This window comes from Humulus lupulus, chromosome 9, assembly GCF_963169125.1.
Source record: "Humulus lupulus chromosome 9, drHumLupu1.1, whole genome shotgun sequence".
NCBI classification, from domain to species: Eukaryota; Viridiplantae; Streptophyta; class Magnoliopsida; order Rosales; family Cannabaceae; genus Humulus; species Humulus lupulus.
The window spans coordinates 95,871,967-95,892,703 of record NC_084801.1 but is presented as its reverse complement, the minus strand read 5'-3'; the positions used below and the strand labels follow the sequence as shown (position 1 = coordinate 95,892,703).

Here is a 20,737-nt window from a genome sequence, read left to right as displayed (position 1 = left end):
CTCTGATCTCAGCGTCCTCATCATCATCGCCTTCATCACCCAATAATACTGCCTCTAAGGCATCACTGCTCATCCTTCTCTTGGAGACTGCCTTTTCTATCACATCCACACTAAAGCAACTGTCACTAGCCATCGGATACTTCATAGACTTGAAGACATTAAAGACCACCTCATCTCCTTGAACTCTAAGCTTAAGCTCTCCTTTTTGAACATCAATAAGAGCTTGGCCTGTGGCTAGAAATGGCCTACCAAGAATAATAGGGACATCTGTGTCCTCCTCCATGTCCAGAACAATAAAGTCAGCGGGAAATATGAACTTATCCACTTTCACAAGAACATCCTCAATAATACCTCGTGGATGTGTTAACGATCGGTCTGCGAGCTGTAAAGTGACAGTTGTTGGTTTTGCCTCCCCCAAACCAAGTCTTTTAAACACAGATAAGGGCATCAGATTGATACTTGCCCCCAGATCACATAAGGCGTGCTTACATTCAAACTCGCCAATGGTGCAAGGTATGGTGAAACTCCCCGGATCTCTCAGCATTTGGGGTAACTTCCGTTGTAAAATAGCGCTGCACTCTTCAGTGAGTGCTACAGTCTCATAGTCCTCCATTCTCCTTTTCTTTGACAGAATCTCCTTCATGAACTTAACATAACTGGGCATCTGCTCCAAGGCCTCCGCAAAAGGAATGTTTATGTGCAGCTTTTTAAACACCTCAAGAAACTTAGAAAACTGTTTATCAAGGGTCGTCTTTCTAAGCCTCTGAGGGTATGGAACTCTAACTGGCTGCTCAATGACAATTGGGGGACTCTGATCTGACTTCTGATGGTCTTCAGAAACCCTTTCTGAATCAGACTGTGCACCCATCTCTTTTTTCTGAACTACTGCCTGTGGAGGTCTAGGCTGCTCTGTTTGCTTTCCACTCCTCAGAGTAATTGCCTGAACTTGCTCCTTGGGGTTTACTTCAGTATTACTAGGCAAGTTTCCCTGAGGTCTGTTATTGAGCATATTGGCCAACTGCCCAACCTGTGTCTCAAGGTTTCTAATGGAGGATCTGGTCTCAGTCATGAATTGAGTTTGTGTATTAGTAAGAGTCAACAGGGCAGCTTGCAATTCATTAGGTCTCTCAGGTTGAGGCATTGGTTGTTGAGGCCTAGGCTGCAGTGATGACGAAGCTTGATTCATAGGTGGCTGAGACATGTTATTCTGAAACTGGCCCTGAAACGGAGGTTGTTGGCCTTGATTATTTTTCCACGAAAAATTTGGATGATTTCGCCACCCTGGATTGTAGTTGTTGGAGAATGGGTTATTGAGTGGCCTCTGAAAATTTCCCACCGCTTGAACTTGGGCGTGATCCATTGGGGTGTTATTATTACAGATAGGGCACTGATCGAAAGAATGAGCACCACCACACATTTCACACCTCACTGCCATCTGAACCGCATTAGCAGACATACTACTCTGTTGCAACTGCTTGGTCAAAGAGGCTACTTGCGCTGTTAAAGCAGTAATCGCATCTAGCTCATGCACTCCAGCTACCTTTCTAACTCCTGATGATCTTTCCTCTGACCACTGATGGTTGTTTGTAGCCATGTCCTCCAGCAGCTCATAAGCACCAGCTGCACTCTTGCTCATAAAAGTACCACCTGCTGCAGCATCTATAATAGTTCTGGTTGTTGGACATAAACCATTGTAGAAATTCTGTACTAGCATCCACTGTTCAATGCCATGATGAGGACATCTTCTCAGGAGTTCCTTAAACCGTTCCCAAGCTTCATACAGTGACTCCCCGTCATTCTGGAAAAAGTTATTTATCTCTCCCCTCAGTTTAGCAGCCTTTGACGGAGGGAAAAATTTGGATAAAAATTTCTGAGCCAGATCTTGCCAAGTGACAATGGAGTTTGGCTGCAGAGAATTCAGCCAACTCTTAGCTCTGTCCCTTAGAGAAAATGGGAAGAGCCTAAGCTTGATTGCGTCATCACTCACCCCATTATATTTGAAGGTTCCACACAACTCCAGGAAGTTGGACAAATGGGTGTGAGGATCTTCAGAGGGCAACCCATTGAATTGCACAGAGGACTGCACCATTTGTAAAATAGCAGGCTTGATTTCGAAGTTGTTGGCCTCTACAGCTGGTGGGCGTATACTATTTTGTACTCCCGTCAGAGTGGGTAGCACATAATCTCTCAGACTCCTCTCAGCATTGGTCTGAGCCTGAACCCCTTGGACAACTCCTGGATTTATACCATTCCTGCCATCCCCATCATTCTGTGCCATCTTCACAGAATTCTGCGTCTCTCTCTTATTCTTTCTGATTTGATTGCAAGACTTTTCGATCTCGGGATTCAGAGGAACAAGGGTGGCTTTTCCTTTCCTGCCACGCATATACCAAAATTCACCTGAGATAGACAAATTAAGCAACTAAACAGATTAGAAACGAGAGAAATAAAAATCAAATTAGAATAAAAATTAATTAGACTGATATTGATAATTTTCAGTCCCCGGCAACGGCGCCAAAAACTTGTTGCGAAATTTATAGCTATGCAAGTGCACACAGTCGCAATTCGTAATAAAAATGGTAAAAACCGAATATCGTCCTCAAGGACTGATCTATCAATTACCAATCAATTAATCCCTTAATTCTATTTGATTAAGCAATTATCAGAGATTTTAAACTAAGAAAAATACTAACAAAGCGCAGTGAAGAATTAAACAAATTAACAAAGAAAACACAATTAGGACAATTATGATCCTCTATTTTTCCACCCTGTTATTTCCTAATGCAAGCATCTATATCTCCTTCTCTCTATTCAAAAATAAGTTGCAAAAACAATTCATAATCTGGTCAAGACTTATGAAATTCAATCTAAATGACAACTTCCTATATTTCTATGGTAAGTTGAATCATGTAGAGGCATTAGCCACGCAACTCAGAAAATAAGCAAATAACCTAGATATTTTCGTTCTAAATTAAATTTGCATCCAAACAATCAAAGCATATCAAATTTCACTTTTCAGATTTTAATTTGATTCATAAATTAGCAATTAGAGGTGATCAATCAATAATCGCACAATTAACATAGACTGCAAGGAATTGAAAGAGATGAAGAAGAATATCAACTTTGCATTAAACCATAACAAGGGTTTCCAAAAGATTCACATAAAAGCCCTAAAAGAGAATTTAGCCTATGATCTTCATTCTAGCAATAAGATAATTCAATTACAAACATGAAAATTGACAGAAAAAGATGATGAAAACTCAGGGATGAATCCTCCAATATGGTGTTCTTACTCCAGCCGTCGTCGTCTCTTTAGCCCTCTTTCAGTCGCATATATGATTCCAAAAAAATCCTATCAAAAGTTCCCCTCTCGAAAAGACTGAATTGCCCATCAAAAATAACCAATTAGGCCAGAAATCGCGACCCCAGCGCTATAGCGCTAACATCGTAGCGCTGTAGCGCTAAACTCAGAAACAAAACAGGAAAAAAACTAGGCACCAGCGCTGTAGCGCTCTTTTGGTAGCGCTATAGCGCTAAAGTCAGGAACTATCTTCCTGAAAACTGCTTCCCAGCGCTGTAGCGCTGATGTTGTAGCGCTGTAGCGCTTAAGTCAGTGCTGAAGCTCGTCAAGAATTCTTCCTAGCGCTACGGCGCTCCCAAGGTAGCGCTGTAGCGCTACTTACAGAAACACCCAAAAGTCACTAATCCGTCTCGATTTCATTCCATTTTCGCTCCTTTTCAATATTTGCAACACTTAACATCAATTACCCTGAAACAAGAACAAACGAGCATAAATCCGAAATAAAACAATCCTAACTAAAGAAAAATAACCTAAAAACTAGAACCATAAATGAGCCTAAAACTCGTTTATCACCTGGGCCGACCACCATGAATCCATCAAATTACAAAGCATGAAAAATGGGGCATAGGTGGTTGGCCTACCACCTTAGGCCGACCACCCCAGGGATGCAAGCCTTAGAAAAGTGCCAGAGGACCATTCAAATCTCCAGAAAAAGTAATTTTTACAATACAAGGCCCCCAAGGAGATCAATTGAGGTGAAAAAAAAAATTATTTTTAGGTTCCCAGGTCGTTGGCTTATGCTTGGGCCGACCACCCTAGATCCTTGAAAATCGCCTAATTCAAGAGAAAGGAATTACTCGGCCCTTGAAGCTCTAGGGGTGGTCGGCCTAACCCTAATTCTAGGTCTGGAAATTGCCTAAGGCAAGGGAAGGGAAGTACTAAACCCATGAAGCTCTATGGGTGGTTGGCCTAACCCTGTTCCTAGACCTGGAAATTGCAGAATGGAAGGTGCTCGACCCAAACCCAGTTCCTAGACCTGGAAATCGCACAAGGAGAAGCGCTAAAGGTACTCGGCTCTAACCCTGATCCTATCCCTGTAAATCGCAAGTGCTAGGGTTTGGAGTCCCAGAAATCGCCAAACTAATGAGGTGGTTAGCCTAGGATCTTACATCCCTAGAAATCGCCAATCCTAGGGTTTATAACCATGGAAATCGCCATTTTTCAGAGAAATCTTCATTCAAGTAAGTTAATTATTTTGGATCAAGATACACCAAAACAAAAAGATTCAGACAAAAATTCCTCAAAAATTCAAAGCGTTTCTTATAAATCTAAGCACATTTAAATTAAATTATGTTATGATTAGAAGAAAGTACTTACCAAAGATTTGAGTTTGATGAGGAACTGGAGAAATCAGACTTGGATCTTGTTTGGAAGTGGCGCATAGAGCAGGAATGAGAAGAGAAGACCTACTTATAACCTCTCAGGCAGAAAAGATATTTTTAGGAATTCAAATTTCCTTGAAAAATATCTGATATAGTTAAAATTTAAATTCCTTGAAAAATATCTATATTTTTAGGAATTTAAAATTCCTTGAAAAATATCTATATTTTTAGGAAATCAAATTCCTTGAAAAACTATCTTATATTTTAGGAATTAAAATTATTTGAAAAATATTTTTTATTTTTAGGAATTAATATCCTTAAAAAGTATATTATATTTTTAGGTCTTTATAACTCCTTGAAAAATATGTTATATTTTTAGGATTTCAAATTTCCTTGAAAAATATATTAGTTTTCTAGGAAATTAATTTTCATTCGAAACCTAATTATTTTTAGGAATTTCTAATAGTCCCTAAAAAATTCATACCGAGCAAATTATCGATAGTTAAAAAAGTACTATGGCGAGGGACTTGACTATTTAAGTACAGCTACGGTATGTTTCTCGAGCGAGGATCAAGTAATAAACTTGGGGGGAAAATGTTATCCCTAAAAAATACGAGGATGACGTGGCGAATGAGAATGCGACAAGTGACATCACAAACCAAAGCCTTAGGGGTGGTCGGCTTAAACAAACCAAAGAGCCTTAGGGGTGGTCGAACTAACCTCTACCCCAGGGGTAGTCGGCCCTAGTGTACCAAGAGAGTGGTCGGCCTGACCCCTACCCCAGTGTTGGTCGGCCCGAGTATGCCCAAGGATCCCTAAGGGTGGTCGGCCTGACCCTAACCCTTAGGGTGGTTGGCTCAAACCCCCAAGTACACTTCCCTGACATCAATAAGCCTAGCTCCAAGAAGATCACAGACCTAGCTCCAAGAGGATAAACAAGTCCAACACCCAGAAAACCACATGCCTAGCACCTAAGCTCGGGTCGTCGGGCCTAGCACTTAAGTCTCACATACCAACAGAGACTTAACATCTTTCCAGAGGTTTCTATCGTGCATTATCCACCACGATCTAGAGAAACAACGAGAAGACCCATGATCTCATGATCATGGGGAGGTGGACACATATCTCCACTACCTGATAATAATCTACCAAACCACGTTCCAGTATTACTGGTCATGTAACAACCCTTGGGTATTATAAATAGAGGACCCAGGGCTTCATTTCAAGGGATCTCTTTTTCTGGAATTTTGGAGATCTAAAGAACATTTGGGGAGAAATTCTGGGCAAGTTAGAACGAGTGAATACTTTGGTTCAACAATGTAATTGTCATGTGATTTAATACTAAAAGCTAAGTGGATTAAGTTATTATTGTTCATCAAAACAAGGCTGAACCACAATAAAATTTCAATGTGTTTACTTAAGATAATCGTACTCTATCGTTTATTCAATTTATTTTGTTCAACATATATCATATACTATACATACGACCGTTGGCTAATTTCACAGGTCAACATCATCAAGTTTCGAATTGTCTGTTGAGCTTGGGGAATTGGTTGTTCAACAAGCTAATCTACCAGCAACATTCGTAGGCACCGTCGCTCAACCTTATTCGACTATTCAGGACAATGATAATTTTATTAATGATGAAGAAGAAGGTGATGATGTAGAAGAAGCAGATGGTGAGGATGAATTTCTCGTTGACCTTAGTGATGATAACAACAATCTCGTCTCACCAATTAATGTTAATTTGATTAGTAGTGATATTGACTATTCTACTTATTGTTTGTATCTGTGTAAGAAAAAACAATATATTTAAAAATTATATATTAGAAATATTGAACGACTTATGGATTTGTAATGTTGTGGATGTTTAGGAATATTATCTGGCAATTACAACTATATATTCATAACTAATATATATATGATTTTTATACAAGCAAACAAATTTGATCATATTTAGTTTAAAGATGTCAGCAAATGTAGCTTCATACCATGGCGGAGACGGGGGTGGTCAAGATCCCCCAAATCTTACGACGATCCCAACCATTTGTAAGTCAGGTATTTTAATTTTTTATCTTGTATGTATTTCTAATGAGATCTTACTATACAACATACAAAATTATTTAATTTGCTTATTTAAAACAATACAACTACCACACCAAAGAGAAAAGGTTGTGGGGCTGCCTCTGGGAAAAAATTAGATGACAGAAGGCGAGAAGTTAGACATCCACTCCCCATAGTGGTTGACCCCATCACGTAAAAGGTGGTGGGAAGTGAGCACGTTGACCTTAGTGATGATAACAACAATCTCGTCTCACCAATTAATGTTAATTTGATTAGTAGTGATATTGACTATTCTACTTATTGTTTGTATCTGTGTAAGAAAAAACAATATATTTAAAAATTATATATTAGAAATATTGAACGACTTATGGATTTGTAATGTTGTGGATGTTTAGGAATATTATCTGGCAATTACAACTATATATTCATAACTAATATATATATGATTTTTATACAAGCAAACAAATTTGATCATATTTAGTTTAAAGATATCATATTTTAGATGACAGAAGGCGAGAAGTTAGACATCCACTCCCCATAGTGGTTGACCCCATCACGTAAAAGGTGGTGGGAAGTGAGCTCGTTGACCTTAGTGATGATAACAACAATCTCGTCTCACCAATTAATGTTAATTTGATTAGTAGTGATATTGACTATTCTACTTATTGTTTGTATCTGTGTAAGAAAAAACAATATATTTAAAAATTATATATTAGAAATATTGAACGACTTATGGATTTGTAATGTTGTGGATGTTTAGGAATATTATCTGGCAATTACAACTATATATTCATAACTAATATATATATGATTTTTATACAAGCAAACAAATTTGATCATATTTAGTTTAAAGATGTCAGCAAATGTAGCTTCATACCATGGCGGAGACGGGGGTGGTCAAGATCCCCCAAATCTTACGACGATCCCAACCATTTGTAAGTCAGGTATTTTAATTTTTTATCTTGTATGTATTTCTAATGAGATCTTACTATACAACATACAAAATTATTTAATTTGCTTATTTAAAACAATACAACTACCACACCAAAGAGAAAAGGTTGTGGGGCTGCCTCTGGGAAAAAATTAGATGACAGAAGGCGAGAAGTTAGACATCCACTCCCCATAGTGGTTGACCCCATCACGTAAAAGGTGGTGGGAAGTGAGCACGTTGCTTTTGCCCACCTTTTGGGCACCTAGGTCACGTATTTATGTCCATGATATTAGAAGGATTGGCCACTTGTCCCAAAAGGGTTTAAGGACAATGCCATTAGCAAAGTGAAGGTAAAAATTATAAAATTTACATTGATAATAATTGTATTATTAACATTTTTTCTTTTGATTGTAGTGCTTCTATCAAATATATGGCCGAGATGATTATGACACACTCATCGACAGTATCCATGCTGAGATGGCTGAGAGATACCGAGATAGGAAAACAAAGCGGCACGCTCACTTTAGAAAGTTCAACTTATGACCAAATGATTGGGACGAGATCCTAAAGAATCCTCCCAAAGAGCTCAACAACTATGGTTGGAAACAAATTTGTGAGTTTTTCAGGACTCCAACTTTATTGTGTGTTCAGAGAAGAACAAAATAAACCGAGACCAAATGAAGTACTCTACAACACTATGAACAAAATCATTAGCGGCCACTCATCACAAAAAAGTAAGTGAATTATAAACTTAATTAAGTTGTATTAAATTATAAGTTTTCCAACATTCTCATTTTCTTTATAAGTTGAACCCGAACCTCATTGAGGAATTGAAGCAATATCACTGGACAAAAAAGAACAAGAACTTTGTCAACGATGATACTGAACGAGATTATGTAAGTTTAACTTTATTATATGTCAATTAAAATAATTATATTTTTGTTTTGTTTATAATTTTTTTTTTAAAAACATTAAAAGTTGAAGTCAACTCTTGAAGTAGAGACTCAACAGATAGTTGAATCTGGTACCGATGATTCTTCTTCGGTTGATCAAATGAAGATACTAAATCAAGTTCTTGGTGAAAGGCGGGGCCACCAGCAAGGAGTTGGTCACAAATTAAAGGGTAAAGCGTCAACTTGTCCCTTTCAATACACTCAGTCTCAAGAGCCACCTCAATAGTCGGCTAATGATATACGTGAATTGGTTGATATGGTTGTTGATAGTGAGAACTCGTCAAAGATAAAAGGTCAGAAAACTCAAAGCTTTTTATGGAAACTATGTAGATAGAACTTAGGAAAACTTAAGAAAGAAAGATAAAGAACAATCATGGAGTGAAATCTCCTATATTGCTTAATAGTATGAGCATATAATGAATTTCCAACCCCCTCCATGATGGAGTGAGGTCCTATTTATAGGTGGGCTCTAATGGCCCTTAGTACATTGTGTTCTGAAAGGAACAAAGCACTACATATCCAAGCTGCAGGTGATCGTTGTGCAAGTGGTAGTGGTGGTCGGCTTCATCACGTGTCAGGGGTCTGCAGAAGTGCTCCTGCCTAGGTACTCTGTTGTACCTCCACTACTTGTCGGGTACGAACCTCATAGGCATGCCTAGGAGGCCTTTGCTATGTAGCATCTTGTACCTCCAGTACTTGCCTGATACGGATACCACGGTCATGCCTCTAGCCTCCATATTGTCGGACATCCTATACCCACACCTGTACCTTGTCCTTGATGGTTATCCTCACACATCCATAATATATCTTCTTTTTATAGATTTCTAATATTTTGATAAGTGTAGGATGCATTTACCAGTTCTCCTCGTATACTTGGGTGACCTGGCACGGACAGTATGTGATGAGGCAATGGATTCTTTACTAAGCAAGGCTCTCTTAAGGCCCTCACATGGTTTCAAGCATGGGTGAGGCGTCCCTGGCACATGGGTTACATCGCCATACTCGGTGCAACACGGTGAGGTATTGGGGCCCTGTGAAGCGCCTGAGGTGCGTGAGGCGCCTGGAAGGGCATGAGGCACCTAGAGGGGTGCGAGGCCCTGGTAGTGCGCGAGGTGCTAGAGGGTCCTGGTGCGTGAGGGAGGCGCATCCACCAATCCACGCGAGATGTATTCGAAGACAAGTCTGCATGAAGCACACCTGGAGTAGGCCAATTCACACAAGGCGCCTGGTGATGCTCGTGCATTTCCAATCTAGGATTTATTTTATGTTTTTATCCTCATAGCGTCTGGGTGCCGCTTCGAAAGCCCAATGGGGCTTTAGACATGATCGACGTGGGTCTTTTGCTAGTGTGGAATTTTTAGCATCCACACTTTCCTCCCAATCTGCGAGAGGGCCTTTAGTAGTTTTGGTAGACATTTCGGTATGGTGTCTCCAAACTACTCATGGTGTTAGTGTGTTTCTTTGCTTTGGTGGTATGAAGTAGCACACTTTGGGGTGGTGATCCTTATGATTCCCAGAGATTGATTGTTAGCCTATCATTTTGCTTCGTGGATCCCAATACGAGTGTTAGGCTTCATTCTTGACCATGGATTGAATATTGGATTCAATGGCTACGATGGGCTCAAACCTTCTATAAATAGGCCATCCTCTTGAAGACATTTACTACACACTTATTTCTCTTAGCATGGTGGTGCTCTTTTCTTCAAAGCTTCCAAGTGGTGGGTTGTTCTAACCTCCATAAGAGCATTTTGTTTTTCTAAGAAGGTGTGACAAAGGGCGCTAGGTACTTTTGAAGCCGCTGTGGTGTGTAACTTCTCCTATTCAAGGTATACCTTTACCCTTTCTCATATTCATTGGGTCTAAATTAGCGTTAGGGAATGGTTGTCTTGGCCTGAGCACCCAGCGAGCGAAATTATGCATTTGCATCTCCTACCACGTATACCCTTCACAGAATTCTGTAGTTGGTTGTATTGAGCACTCATATCTAGGACTTTTGAATTTATTACTTTGTGTCTTGTAGTATATCGTGCTTTCCACGTACATTCACACCTGTGTCTCTAACAAGGCGTGACATTATGGCATTTAAGGGGTCGTCTAGTATTCCTCTGGGGGTCTAATTTGTAGAGTTGTCCACAGACTTGGAGTCCCTCGAAGACAACCCCTACAAAATATATGACACCATAAGGAGGGCCCGTATATATCACATAGAATGCATTACCGAGCTTAGGCACAAAATCTGGGTGGTCGAAAGCAAGATAGACTCGATTCTTAGGAGTGATGGAGCCCATTTCTCCTTTGATCTTAATGAGCACATTGCTAGCCTTAGAGTGAGCCTTGTTGACCTACAAATGGAGCTGGAGTTCATGGAGAGAAACCTCCCTCCTGAACCTTCAGCCTTGTGCCCTTGTCATAGTATTCCCGAGGGCACTCCTAGTTCCCCTTCGCCCTTGTCTTCAATCCACCCGTGTTTGATGCTCCCATAATCAATGTCTCGATGGAAAACTCTCGCAGGAAGGAGAAAATTGAGGGTAAAGTGCTCTGTTTTGACCTCACTTTTTTCCTTTGGTTTTGCAGATATGTCGAAGAGAGTGAGGAGACAGGTTGCTCCTGTGAAGCAGGACTCTGGTCCTCTATTGGCGTCCACCATTGCTTCCAACATGTAGGAGAACAGGATATTATAGTTGTCAGAGAAATATCATATTAGTAAGGGGAACAAACTATATGTACCATCCAATAAGTGTCGGGTTAATAACCCCCCCGCACCCCCCCAAAAGGGCTACGTCGCTTTTAGCGAACATATTTTGAAAGCAGGTGGCACCATTCCTCTACACCCCATTCTTCATCATGATCCTGAACCACTTTGACCTTGCTCCACTTCAGCTGGCACCTAACAGTTGGTTGACCCTGAGCTACCTTTACATGGCGTTCATGAAGTTCAATGGTCACGCTCCCATCGCCCAAGAGGTGTATTTCATGTACAACCTCATGCCCACTCCCAAGTCAAAGGTCTTCTACTTTTTACATAAGGCCAACTCTCTAGTCTCTTTGATCGAAGGATCCATTTCTAACCCGGGTTTGTGGAAGCAAGAATTTTTCTTTGTCAAAGGCCCTCTTTATGTCCGCGAACATTTCTGCTCCTCTCCAAGTCAGTACTTCAAGTTTTTTTTTATTTATTTACATCGAGCTTGCTATTGTGGACCTTAGATTCATACTGATAGCTGAGTTGGTTGTTCAGAGAATTTTACTATCCTTGATGTTCCTAAGTCAGAGGCGGCGCTGGTTGACGTCTTCGAATGCCCATCTTTTTACTGTGACCAACCTCAACTATTATGGTATATCCAAGGTTTCAAAGCCCGACCTGCTATGGCACATTTTTGAGCGAAAAAAGAAAATGGCTTCGGCTGAACCTCGCTCAGACGATGGCGACGTTGAATGGGTGCTTGAGGAGACTCTCCCAAATCAAAACGTCTAGCCCAATTATCTCCAACCTCCATGGACGTCCTTCTTCCGTTCATATGGAAAGCAACATGGCTTATCATTCCCACGGCTCACAGTCCATGCAAGGGCGCTTTTTCCTGCCTTCTTATGATGAATTTGGTAATCTCCCTTATGCCCCTGCTAGTCATGGCTATTCTGGGTACCCTTCATCTAATACTCCCACACCTCCTCCTTGCTAGGTTAGTGGATCATCTATCCTTGCTCACTTGGACGCTTTTGAATTGGAGGGGCTATCTTGGGTGAGTCGCACATCAGCCTTTTATGTGCAAAGATATGCCTGGGTTGCCGAGTATATCCCTGAGACCAAGTGGAGAGGTCTCAAGAGTTTTAACACTATGCAGGTTGGGGAGACCCTCATGCACTCCACTACTTCGGTGAGTTCATGTGTCTTACATTGGCCTTTTTTAGCGTTTGGGTTCCTTATTTGCTCACTTTTTTCTTCCTTGTAGACTTCTCTGGTGGTTCAGCGCTTGATAGACTTCGCATAGGACCTATCCTTGTCTAATGTCGAAGAGGATCGTCTTATGGTCAGAGTTCAGGAGCTTGAAGGAAAACTTGTTGATGCCAATCTCAAGTTGGAGACAGCTCCTGCGAAGGCCTCATCGTCAGCCAAAAAGAAGAAGAGAGCGGAAGCCCAGGCTGATCTGGCCGAGGTTGAATACAAGTCTATGGAGTGCACTCTATATGGAGTGTAGAGACAGAATCCTGGTTTCGAATTCTCCTCCTTTGGTGATCAAGTCGTCGCCGAGAAGGGCGAGTGGAATGCTCGCGGCGGGAGGCCTTGAGATTTCCTTTTTGCAGCTTTTATTTTCCCATATCGATTTGGTTGTATAATTATTCAAACCTTATTATGCCGGAGAGGTTTCTCCAGGTTCTTTGCTTTTTCCTTCAAGAACTTTTATAAGTCTTGTTGTGGTTGGTGCTGGATTTATCATGCAACATTATCACATCTTATATATATATATATATTTGATCTTTTCTTATTGTTTCTTTATGCTTGAGGGGCTTCTAAGCCCACTCCTTTATCCAGGAGAAAAATGGGTTCGGTAGGTCTCTCTTTTCATTTTTTTATAACTTGTTGATGTTTTATCTAGATCAGTAACAACAGCCTCTTTGGTGAACATTGACTTTATTTGTAAGGATATATTGACCCTTTGGGTTCTTACTATCCTTTTATATATTTTTGCGCGCACTTGTGCTTTTTTACGAGAAGCGTCCTTCTCGTTGTTCTGTATAGTACTATTTTTCCAAGGGTTTCCTTTGGGACCCTTTTTGGCTGGACAGCTTGACTGCTGCTCCAGACATATTTACAGATGTTCTCCTTGAAGCCCTACTCCTCATGGAGGTACTGACCTTTTCTAGGAGGTTGTTTCTGCCTATCTGCTAGCCCCCCTTATCATCCATAAGGGAGTTTTTTCTCGTGAATTCAAGGAATACCTTTAGCTTGTTACCTCTTCGTTCAAGGAAGTTACCCCTGCAGATCCTCTTGGCTCTCCTGAGATCCTAAGGGTAGCTAATCCTCATGAACTCGAGAGATTCTTGACGAGGCTCTTTTTTTTTTGTATACCCTCCTTACAGCTCCTTTGATATCCATAGGGGTAGATAATCCTTATAAATTCAATGGATGCCTTGTGGGGATTTTCATCATCATTTTTTTTATATATCTGCTTCCTGCCCCCAAGTGGTCGGTGGGATTTATCTCATTGAGCACTTTGGTCGTTTTATCCCCACCATGTGTGCCTATTTGTTATCTGGGAGGTTTCATGGGAAAAAAGTAACAACTGGGATGGAAAAGGAAATATTATCGTTAAAGATAGGTAGATTACAAAGGTGCTCATGGAAGTATTGCAACTATTGAGGCTTTTGAGATAACCTCCTTAATTCTTAAAAAGTAAAGACATTCTTGCCTCAGATATGGAGGTCATACTGATAGTACTTTTTTAGGTGCTCTACGCTCTACGCTCTGGGTACCATGGTGTCGTCCAAACTTGCTAGCTTTTAGGTGTTAGGGGGCACTACCTAGGCAACCTAATAGGGTCCCTCCCAGTTGCCCCCAGTACACCCGCTCCTAGGTCGTGAGTGTTTGGAATGACTTTCCTTAACACTTGTCTCCATGAATCCTCGGGGACGTTGACCATGTGAACATCCCCCTCTACGATACTTGGTTTGGACATGTATTCCACAAGGATAGACTCAACCATATCTCCATCTCAAGAGGAGGCAAGCTTTGCCAGAGTATCGCCATTCATGTTTTGCTCTCTTGGGATTTGTTCTATGGTATATTTTTCCAGGCAGTCCAAATACCCTTTCACCTTGTCCACGTATGCAGCCATCTTTGAGCCTCTTGCTTGACATTCACCTTTCACCTGAAATACCACCAATTGTGAGTTACTAAAAACATGCAAAAGTGTTACCTTCAGCTTATTCGTTAGTTGCAGGCCAGCCAGGAGTGCTTCATATTCTGCTTCATTATTGAAGGCTTCAAATTAGAATCTTATGGCGCAATACATCTTGTGCACCCCAGGTCACATCATTACTATGCCATCTCCTGCCCCTCATTCGTTGGTCGCTCCGTCTACATGGAGGCTCCATTCTTCATGGTTTTTTTTTCTTCTCCTTCATATGTTGGTTCATTTTCTCCCTCTTCATGGGGTTGGTAGGAAAACTTGAGTATAAATCCTACAAGTACCTGCCCGTTGATTGAGATTATTGGGGTATAAGTGATGTCAAACTGACTTAATTCAATCGACAATTTTAGCAACCTTCCTAAAGTCTCTGGTTTATGCAAGACCTGACGCAAAGGGGTGTTGGTGAGCACTTCAATAGCATGTGCGTGAAAAAAGAGCCTTAGCTTTCGTGAAGCCACCACCAAAGCGTATGCTAATTTTTCTATTTCTAGGTGTTGGGTTTCTGCATCTACCAACCGCTTGCTGGCATAGTATACGGGTTGTTGGTGCTTCTTTTCCCCTTTGACTAGGGAGACACTAATGGCGTGTTCAGACACTACTAAGTATAGGCACAACTTTTCCCCCTTTTCAAGCTTAGCCAGAAGGGGTGTTTTTCCGAGGTGTTCTTTTAGCTTAGTAAAGGCTTCCTAACAATTTTCATCCCAAGCAAACTTTTTGCTCCCTTTAGAATGTTGAAGAAGTGGAGACACTTGTCAATGGATCTGGAAATGAACTTATTGAGTCCTGCCACCCTCCCTATCAAGCATTGCACCTCCTTTTTGTTTCTCGGTCGACTCATTTTCAATAATGCTCTGATTTTATTAGCATTGTCCTCAATACCCCGAGGATTTACCATAAAACCGTGGAATTTCCCTGACAAAACTCCAAAGGCGCACATTAGCGGGTTCAACTTCATTCTGAATCTTTGGAGGGTGTCAAACATTTCACCAAGGTCATTTGTGAGCTCTTCTTCTCTCGTAGACTTCACCAACATATCATCCACATATGCATCTACTAACTGATCTATCCTAGGAAGCGGGAAGCTATCCTTGGGGCAGGCTTTATTGAGGTTAGTAAAATCCATGCAAGTTCTCCACTTTCCATTGGGCATTGGGTCTAGGAGTGGGTTGGATACCCATACTGGGTAGAATGCTTCTCAAATAAATTCATTTTCCTTCAACTTGTTGACTTCTTCTTTCAAGGCTGCATATCTCTCCAAATCTAGCACCCTCCTTTTCTACCTCACAGGTCTTGCTTTTGGGCGATGTTCAAGTGATGACACATGACTGATAGATCTATCCCTACCATCTCCTCAAGACTCCAGGAAAACATATCAAGGTTCCTTTTCAGAAATTCTACCAACTTCTCTTTTACGTTATCCTGAAGGTTTCTTCCTACCTACAGCTTCCTCGGTGGCTCATTCATAACTATGACTTCTTCCAATTCCTCTACTGGCTTGGCCTTGGGTTCCTCTGCAACCCAAGGGTTTAATTTGTGCAGGTTTGCATTTCCATGCCCTACCATCGCCATGGGTACTGGTGGTTTCATGGCTGTGCGGAGGGACGCGTTATAACATTCTCTTACTACATGTTGTTCCCCTTTCACGCTCGCTATCCATCCAGGAGTCGGGAATTTTATGGCCAAGTGGTATACTGAGGTTATTCCCTTCAATTCTCTTAGGGAAGGTCTCCCTAATACTGCATTGAAGGTCAAGGCACAGTCTACCATGACAAAGTTTGTCATTACAATGATTTTTCTGGGTTGCTCTCCCATGGTGAGGGCTAACTCGATTGTGCCTAAGGGTTGTATCGAGTCCCCTGTAAACCCACACAGGGAGGTATTGCAGGGCTTTAAGTTCCTGATTCTTAGTCCCATATTCTCTAAGGTTGGGCGATATAGGATGTCTATGGAGATCACATTGTTTACCAGGACCCGATGCACCCTCATGTTAGCCAGTTGTACAATCAATATCAAGGGGTCGTTATGCGGAAAATGCACACCTCGTACATCCTCTTCAGTGAAGGTTATTGAATTGTTTTCTCCCTTAAAGCTTTTTGGGGGTCGTTGCTCCAAGCTTAAGATGGATGGTGTAACGACCCAAATTTACTAATAAGGCTTAAGGGCTTTGATTAGTGTGTCGGGAGGGCATAATTGGAATATATGTGATTTAATGAATTAAAGCATGTTATATAGCTATTTGAATATTTGAGATGCATGACTATGTGTATTAGTATGCATGTAGGCCCTGAATAGGTTAGAAGGGCATAATCGTAATTTTGGCCCGTTGCGGGCATAACTGTATATATATGCGATAATTGTTGAGACCACATTATTATGTGGATATATCTGTGATCTGTGATTCGAGACGATCCTAGTGAGCAGATTAGCGAAAAAGTCACGGCGGGGATTTATACCCGGCTCGGGGCGAGCCTTGGGGTATAAATGGAAATTTAGAGAATATATTGGGGTTAATTTTGATAATGAGGAATATAATTGGTGATTAATTAGGTATAGGGAAGAAGGCGCAAAATATTAGAGACACTCGAGGAATTAGCGGGAATTGGGTAAAATGACCAAAATGCCCCGAGGTGGATTAAAAGACTTAGGATTAAAGGGGAGGGCATTATGGTCATTTGGCTTTTAAGAGATAGGTATTGTTGAGGCTTTATGTTTAGTGGAAGTTGTAGAATAAGGTAGAAGTCTGAGAAAAGAAGGAAAAGAAAGAAAAAGAAAGGGAAGAAAGTAGGGCATTTCTCCAAGGGTCGGTTTATGCTTTCCTTCATCATTTTCTTGTGTTTTCTTGGAGCAAAGCTCAGAGGGGAGTTAGGTTAGGCTGAGCAACAAGAATTCTGAGCTAGGCTTGAAGGATTGGCAAGGGCTTAGCAGGAACACACTATCACTTAAGGTAAGACTTTGGAGTTTGGAGTTTTCAGTTTCTGGTTTGGATTGTTTGAACTATGGTGTCTAAGCTGAGTTGATGGGAACTTTAGGGGAATTCAAGACAAGGATTGAAGAAGAGAAAGCTAAGGAGGTCTAAAGACTAACTTAAAGTTGAATTTCCATCAAAGGTATAAAATTCTAAGCTTTAAACATTGAAGTTTTGATTGTTTTTGCTGAGTTTCTGAAGTCTAGGAGCAACTATGGTGAATTTTGGGATTAGGGGTGCATGTGGTTAGGTTTTGTATGATTGTGATGCTTGGGATAAGTGGGATATGTTAATAAGCTTGTTTTTAAGTTTGGTTGAGGATTGGAAGAGTTTTGGTAAGGGTTGGCTCGGGGAAATCGCAGGAAGGGAAAATGTTGTGTTGGCTGTCTGTGACTAGCGCTACAGCGCTAGCCTTTGGGCGTTGTAGCGCTAGGTGAAGCATTCTGAGGGTGTTTTGGTTCTGCTTGTAGCGCTATAGCGCCCTCCTTAGAGCACTGTAGCGCTACCCTGTTTCCTAAAAGGGGTTTTTAAGTTATTTTCAAGGGTTTTTGCCCGGGGGATCGGGGTTCGATTCCACCACCCTGTTTGGTGGAATTGGAGCTTCCTGAGGGCCCGGAATTAGTCCCGAGGCTAAGGTTCGGACTTGAGGTTTGGTGATGATTTTGATCTATGGTTGTGACTAGGTGTGTGCTAGGGCTCAAGGGGGATCGTGCTCGAGGAATCAAGAGAACAAAGCTAGCGAATTTAAAGGTAAGAAAACTGCACCCGGTTATATGTTTGTGATGGGGCTAAGAGCTCCCGACATTTGTATAATTTCAATGATGGTATTATGCCATGGGGACATGTAATAGCGGCCTAAGGGTGCCATACACAATATTTGCGCACAGGGCGCGGCTTGGCCACTTGTAGCCATGGACAACTTTATATTCACTGAGCTCGGTTTAAGCAGGCCAGAGTCGGTGGGATAACTGAGGCTGCGGCCTGAGGGCGCTAACCCTAGTTATCATTCGTGAATTGGTGTATGATATGAGTTGATATGTTTAGTATGCTGAATACTTGGTTATTCTAAATGTTTATATTGTTGAGAACATGTTTATGCAATATGAGATATTGGATTGTCTGTTGACTGCTTATGCTCTGTTATTGTGTTTTCTTGCTGAGCCTTGGTTCACGGGTGCTTCGTGGTTCAGGTAAAGGCAAAGGCAAGTTGGACCAATCCTGAGATGGAGAGCTGCGGGGTTGAATGTACATAGCCAACTATTCGGTCGCCATGGCCGAGGAGTGGATCAGGACAGAGATTGCCTAACTGTCTATTTTGACTAAATATGGCTAATACCATATTTAATTCTCGAATCTTTTGTAAATGGTTCTAATTCTATTGTTTTTGGGATCCTGTGTAAACAGAAAATGTTATTTAAAAGAAATGCATCTTTTGAGACCGAAATCTTTTAACCCTAGTTCCGTTATAGTTTCAGTAACACGTTTTTAATTAAATGACTTGTTTAGCAAGTCTAGCACTTTTATAAACACACAGTGTAACGGTCTTGGCTATCCAGGGCATTACAGATGGAGGTAGACTTTACCTAACTTCCCTAGTGTATCTATCTTGCCCCTTCCTCGATTCTCCTCCGAATCTTGGTCGTCCAAAGATGGTCCTCACCTCTCCTTACACCTCTGGGGCTACATCTTGTGCCTGTGGCAAGGATGACTTGTCTTCTAGTCTTTGATTTTCTCTTCGGAAAAATTTGCCCAAGTGCCCCCTACATATGAGTTCTTTGATTTCCACCATTAAATGAGTGCATTCTACCGTGGTGTGGCCAATGTCTTTATGATACTGACAGTACTTACTGGGATCTATCTTCGATCTATCTCTCTTCATTGGTGAGGGTCTCCTGAAGGGGACCTAATTCTCATTCATGACAAAGATATGTTCCCTAGTATATGTTAGGTCAGTATAAAAGGTGTATGGGGTCTGCCTATGTTCACGCACATGCTTGGGCTTTCTAGGATGATCATCTCTCAGCCTTTCATAGGCCCTCTTTTTCTTTGCGCTATTTAGGCCTTCATACGTTGAGGGCTTTAAGGATAGCTCACTATTTCCATCCTTAAGACTCTTGTGGCCATCCTCAACGCGGATGTATTTTTTTGCCCGTTCGTAGAAGTTGTCTAAGTCAGTGACCTCCCTCTTTAGAATGTTACCCCATAGCTTACTACCAGGGCGCACTCCGGCTGTAATAGCCATTTTTAACTCCCCTCAGGCTATGCTTCCTATTTTAGCTGCCACGATATTGAACCTATGAATATAGGTCTTTAGGCTCTCATCCTTTCCTTGTTTTACTTTAGCAACGCTGGTGTGGCATGGTGTAATCACGCACAGCGTGATGTTGCTGGAGAAATTCGTCAGAAAATTATTGCCAAGAGCTGATGGACCCTGGCCTAATTCTTTTGAACCACTTGTATGCAAGTCCCTTCAACGTGAAAGCAAAGCAGTGGCATCTAGCTTTGCTATTAATTCCCCTTAACTTCATTAGGTCATTGAACGCATCAAGATGGTACTTTGGATCCATATTTCCCTCGTAGGGGCTCATGTGGGGCTCTTCGAAGTTGGTCGGGAGCCTCACAGCTTGGATTTCTCTAGTGAAGGGTGAGTCATAATCAAACTCATCGTCGACAGCGTGTCCCCCAGACGTGGTGATTATCTTGCTCTATAGGCTACTCATCTCAGTGTCTAGGTCATGTCTCCTTTTGTTCAAGGAGTCCCTCAGGTCGGATGGGTTGACCTTTCCTTTCCTTTTGTCTTCCGGGGGAGCCACATGTGGTGTGGTCCTCACGCCCGACCTTTTCCTATTGAGCTCTTCTCTCAAGCCTGGGGGTGCTTCCCTTGAAGTGACCTCAACTTCGTTCTGAGGTTGAGCATCGTTCCTCCACTCCGACCTTTTAGGCTGCTTCGTCTGCCCAGAACACTCATGCTGCTTTGGCCAAGGGGTATTGCTAGGAGAGAGTCAAGTCCTCCCGTCATCCACAGGGATTGTGGTCTCTCCCTTCTCATGGAATTTTTCCTTTCGCTTAGGAAGATGCATGCTTTACTTTCCCTGTAACATGTCATTTAACACCTCTTGATGTTTTCTAAGGTGGTTTCTATCCTTTGGTTCTTTTTGTGTAACTCGCGTATCTTATCCTCGTAGAATCGAGTCCTAACCCTTGAGATTATGGAATGTACTCGGGGCCTCTTGTT

General features: G+C 41.6%; 1 non-coding gene across 1 annotated transcript; it reads left to right on the top strand.

Moving 5' to 3' along the window:
- The first annotated feature begins 1,724 nt into the window (after positions 1–1,724).
- Positions 1,725–1,831, top strand: LOC133802736 (small nucleolar RNA R71). Its single transcript, XR_009877481.1, has one exon. It is a non-coding gene; the product is annotated as a small nucleolar RNA R71 (small nucleolar RNA).
- Positions 1,832–20,737: the final 18,906 nt, after the last annotated feature.